This window comes from Ostrea edulis, chromosome 2 (genome assembly GCF_947568905.1).
Source record: "Ostrea edulis chromosome 2, xbOstEdul1.1, whole genome shotgun sequence".
NCBI classification, from domain to species: Eukaryota; Metazoa; Mollusca; class Bivalvia; order Ostreida; family Ostreidae; genus Ostrea; species Ostrea edulis.
In genome coordinates, this window is record NC_079165.1 from 53,175,887 (window position 1) to 53,182,108 (window position 6,222).

Consider the following 6,222-nt stretch of genomic DNA (forward strand, 5'->3'; position numbering starts at 1 on the left):
GTTTCTCCTGTGCAATAGGCATGGCTTTTCGCGGTGTACGAACAACTTTCGATGTTCTCACTGGTGTGACATCGGACTTAACCGGTTGCGAAACTTTCGACGTTCTCACTGGTGTGACAGTTTGCAATGTTCTGTACTCTGGAACATTCATCTCCTGGTCGTCACTATCCACGTATGTACCACTTGGTTCACTTGACTGTTTTGACTCTGGAATTTCTACGCTGGGCGTCATCATTGTAACTTGCGATACCACGATTTGATCAGCATGTCTCCTCCATTGAGTCATCGGGTCAACTTGCACACGATATGACACTGGTCCTGTTCGTTGCGCAATAGTTCCAGGAATCCATTTGTTATTTCCTCGGTAATCTCTCATCATTACCGATTGTCAAGGTTCAAATTCTCTGTTATGCGCACTTCTCTGTGCACACATCTCCTGCTGCTTCTGTTTAACATGTGATTCGACATTTGGTCTCATCAGCTGCATTTTCGTTCTCAACTCTCTCCCCATCATCAGTATAGCTGGAGTTTCGTTAGTAGTACAATGCGGAATATTTCTGTAAGCTAACAGAAAGTTCGCCAGTTTTTTCTTGATGTTACCCGAGTCACTTCTGCTGCATTTCATGGCTTGTTTGAATATTTGTACGAAGCGTTCTGCAAGTCCATTACTGGATGGGTGGTATGGTGTGAAGTTTTGATGTGTTTAATGCCATTGGCATTAACAAATACTTCGAACTCCCTCGACGTAAATTGCGGCCCATTGTCACTCACAAGAGTTGCTGGAAGTCCGTTTCGGGCGAAAACTGTTCTCAAAACGTCAATTGTGGACGCTGATGTGGCGTACTCATTTTGATCACCTCCGGCCACTTCGAATGTGCATCCACCATTATCAGGAACATAGATCCTAGGAAAGGTCCGGCGAAATCTATGTGGACTCTATCCCGTGGTTTCGTGGGCCACTCCCATACATTCAATGGTGCTCCTTTGGGTGCATTCTGATTCTGTTGACACCCATGACATTTCTTGGCCACGCTCTCAATATCCTATCAATGCCTGGCCACCAACAGAAACTTCTGGCTAAAGTTTTCCTCTTGACAACACCCAGATGCCCTTCATGTATTTGGGATAACACTTGGTCTCTGAGTTTGGCAGGTATGATCACTCTCACACCCCACATCACACATCCATGATGTATACATAGTTCATTTCTGCGTGCATGAAATGGTGCCAGATCCCCCTCTTTATCTTTTGATGTCCAGTCACTTTTCACACATGACATCACACGTCCGAGAATTACATCATTCCGAGTTTCCTGTTGAATCCCTCTACTGGAAACTGGTAGACATTCAATCTGTCCAATGTAAAATGCGTCCACCAAGTCTATGGATAAGTCAGATTCTGTGCTTTCCAAGGGTAGTCGCGACATTGAATCTGCATTAGCATGCTTTGACGTTTTCCTGAATCCGATCTCATAGTTGTATGCTGACAAGAATAGAGAATAACGCTGTAATCGTGATGACGCAGTCACTGGTACACCTTTCTGAAGATTGAATATATGAATCAAGGGCTGATGATCTGTGATCAACTTGAATTTTCTTCTAAACAAATAAGCGTGAAACTTCTTGATTCCCCAGATAATTCCTAAGGCTTCTTAATCAATTTGGGAGTAGTTTTTCTCTGTAGGCGCAAGAGAACGAGAAGCAAACGCAATTGGTTTCTCGGTTCCATCTGGTAACTCATGTGAAATCACTGCGCCAAGTCCATATGGCGATGCATCACATGCTAACGAAATAGGCAGATCTGGACTGTAGTGTGTCAACACCATATCTGAAGCAACCAAGTCCTTGACCTTGTTGAAAGACTCCTCACAGGCTTCAGTCCATTTCCATTGACAGTCCTTCTGCAGCAACTTGTGTAAAGGTCCAAGTACAGTTGCCAAATCCGGTAAGAATTTCCCATAATAATTCACCAATCCAAGAAAGGACCTAAGCTGCGACATGTTGGAGGGTGATGGTGCCTTGACAATAGCATCAACCTTCTCTGGTGTCTTGTGTAGACCATGTCTATCAATGACGTGTCCACAGAATGTGATGTTCTCTTTGAAAAATTCACACTTGTTTAAGTTCGCACGCAAACCGTATTCACTAAGTCTCTGCAACACCTTTTCTAAGTTTTGTAGATGCTCTTCATCTGTTTTCCCTGTGATCACCATATCATCTAGGATACATTGTGTTCCAGGAACCCCCTGTAAAATCTGCTCGATCGTTCGTTACCAAATTGCTGGTACTGATGCAATTCCAAATGCCATCCGGTTATAGCGATATAACCCACGGTGTGTGTTGATGGTCAATAGCTCTTTACATTCTTCGTCCACTGAAAATTGTAGGTATGCTTGTTTCAAGTCGATCTTGGAGAAATGTGATCCTCCATTCATGTTAGCAAAAATGTCATAAATTTTTGGTAGCGGATATTGATCCACATTAAGTACTGGATTTAATGTCACTTTAAAATCACCACAGATTCTCACACTGCCTTTTTTCTTCAATACGGGTACAATCGGGGTCGCCCATTCACTGTGTTGAACTTTCATAAGAGTACCTTCTGCTTCTAACTTCTCAAGTTCCTCCTCAACTTTTGCTCGCAATGAAAATGGTACAGTCCTAGCTTTGACGTACATGTACTTCGGTTGTTGTTGTTTTTTAGAGACAGATTCGCTGTGATACCCTTCAAAGTACCAACACCATCGTTAAATACGTCTTTGTATTTGTCCAGAATTTCACTGATGCTCGTCACCTTCACAGAGTGCATGGCATGTGTCTCTTTAATCACTTTCCAGTCCAATGGAATTTTTCTCAGCCAATCCCTGTCAAGAAATGTGGGTCCTCCTTTTTGAACCACATACAATGGCAACGTGTAACTACTGTCATTGTATTCTACTTGCACGTCAACACAACCGACTGGTTTAATGTGTTCTCCTGAATATGTTCGTAGTATCATGTCTGGTTTTCTAAATTTCTGTTTTCCAAACTTCCTACGGAATTCATTCTCAGCCATCACTGAGACAGCCGATCCGGTATCCAATTCCATCTGTGATGAAATGCCATTCAATTTCAGGTTGATCCAGATGATATCTTTACTGGACAGGTTATTTAGTTCTAAACTGGCGATGCAATCACCACCATCATCCTGGTGTTCACCCACGTATCTAATCGGTTTCTTACGAACAGGTTTCTTGGGATTGGACCGACACGCTTTCTTGATGTGTCCACGTTTGTTGCAGTTATGGCACACCGTATCTTTGAATCGACAGTCTTGTGCTGTGTGTCCGCCTCCGTTACATCTGTAACATCGCACCGTATCTTTTCTGTAATCATTCGACTTAGAATGTTTATTCCTGGGAGTCGCACGTGTTTGAAGTTTGTTTACTGCCCCGGTCTCTGTCTTGTTCCTCGACTGTAATTCTGTAGCGTCCTTGGCAGCTGGTTCCATTGCAAGACTGATTTCCACTGCTTTTCCGAAAGATAAGTCTTTTCCCGATAGCAAACGCTTTTGAATGTGCGCATGTCTCATACCATAAAAAACTAATCGGTCTCGAAGTTTCTCGTTCAGCGATGCATTAAAATCACAATGAATCGCAAGTTTCTTTAGTTGAGCTATATACTCAGCTATCGTCTCTCCCTCCTTTTGATCACGCTTGTCAAAACGGAAGCGCTCTGCCGTGCTAAGGGGTTTCGGGGACAAATGGTTATTTAGTAGAGTCACAAGTTCTTCATAAGATTTTGCTGCAGGCTTGTCAGGAAAAGTTAGGTCACGCAACAAAGAATACAATTTTCCACCAATAAGACATAATAACGACGGTACCTTCTTTCCTGCATCTTTTCGTTGACTTCGAAGTACTGTTCAAAGCGCTCAACGTAACTTCCCCACGGTTCGATTGTCTCATCGAAGGGGTCAATTTTTCCAATTAATCCTAGTGCCGCCATCCTTGCGAATTATCACTGCAGATCCGGTTTAAGGAACGAGTTATAAATCCAGACAAGAACGGAACGTTTTCTGCACTTAAATGTTTCACCTCGTCGCCAATTTGTTGTGTTGTTTGCGTGTATTTCCCGAGTACATGTACGCACATGGTATCAACACAGCGCAGCCATTGTGAACTACTTTTATTATCAGATATTCATACGCGGTTAACAGTAGTAGCAAAACCAACCAAATGAACCACATAAAGTTCCTGATATAACAGATAGCCTGCCCTTGATTCCAAACACTGTCGCTAGGAAATTCAAGTGACAAATTTAAAGCTGTATGGTCCGAATTACAATATTTTTTTCCATCTCGTAAAAACGCTATTAAATCATCACAGGTATGTAGTTATGAGACTGTACGACCTATCATAAATTATTTCACCTGATTTAACCCAAAGAATTTGATTTTAAATCGATGTTTACAAATAACCGCGTCAATCTGCCATTTCAAGTGACAGTCACGTGACCAGTTCAAACTTTCAGATCATCGGTGGTCTTATCTGTGTAAAGCTGTGTATTTTGTTGTAACAGTACCGTACCATAAGTTTAATAAAAATATCAAATACCTCTTAGTAATTCGTTGTTTTACGCTCTTTCAGCCTTAAAACTAGACAGTTGCGTATGAGTTAAGACATCATGTTGGGATTCCCCTGACGCGCGTGGGTCTATTTATAGTTAGACGTCTATTATGGGATGATTTATATATGCAGCCACTATATTTACTTTCTAAATAATATTCGCACTGTTTTCTTTTACATGCAGATGTTTTCAAGCATGTAATTAAGGGAAAGTTAATAACTTTATAAAGTAATTAATCTGCTTTAAAGTAATTATGTACAAAAATAATACATGAACATCGGGTCATACAGCTTTAAAACAACACAAGCTGTAACTGACGGCAAATAAATTGAAAAATAAAAGAAGAAATATTTAACATATTTGTGATTGAATATATATAACTTAATGGAACAGTGGCGTAGCTTCCATTGAGGCAACCGAGGCAGCTGCCTCGGTAAAAAAAAAAACAACACCAAACACCTTTTACGTTGTTAAAATGTCGATAGCTTCTGGGGGGCTGTGCCCCCCAGACCCCCTGCCTCGGTAATATTCGAACCCAAGCTACGCCTATGTGGAATCAGAGTGAATCTGAAGTAATAAACTCGTCAAATCAGCAGAAAATGTTGATTCACGAATAATTGTCATCCTGTCAGTAATTCCTGCTTGTAATCTCCTATGTGCATTGACCTCGGAGGTCACCAGTTCGGAAAAAAGCGAAAGAGGCACTGAGCACGTGTCAAATTTGTAAAAATTTAACATTCCAATTCTATAGAAAATTCACTATCAAAATTTCATTTGAGTGGCACAATACTTCAATAGCGTAATTATTACTTTCGTACACTAGAGTACTTCTTGTCATTCATGAAACGATGTAATATTTTAAAACAAAAGACGTGTAGTTACCCACGTCAGTTCCCGTCTCTGTATATGACCTTGGCCTCGGCAACCTGATTATGTTCGATAATCATCGTTCCCATGTCCTTGTGTACGACGCAATGGCGGTTTATACCAAACGCTCATTGTAGGTATGCTCTCAAACAATATTCCCGAATTTTTCTTCAGATCTTGGGGATTATATTAGTTATACAGATAGGTGTTATTTAGTGCATAACTGGATATTTGAAAAAATACCGTCAGTTACAGCTTGTATTGCTTTAATAAGAACTCCTGAGATTTTTAAAATGAAGTAAAAATGTTGTTTAATCATATCAGGGGCGTAGCCAGGGTACTTTTGATGTGGACGCCCGAGTAGGCAGGGGGTTTGGGGGTCGCTTTAAGGCCCCCAATGGGTCTGGTGGGGGCCCAGGGGGCGAAGACCCCGGAAGATGGTAAATTTTAGACGATTTCGATGTGTAGGCTATATTCGACCCCCCTGAACGCATTTTTCGTACACTTTATAGAATTTGTTAAGCAGCCATATTCGAGGTCCGTTCTGTTTTTGTACGAAATGGGGAGATATTGCCCTTCACTACCTTTTGATATTTCTAATTCCCCCCCCCTCTCTCTCTCTCTCTCTCTCTCTCTTGCAAAAATGATGTGGACGTTTGTGCGTACAAACGTACGCCTGGCTACGCTTCTGAGAAGAGGAATTCGGTGGATGCCTTCAACGAGGACGAAGAAATCATAATTTCTTTTGGTA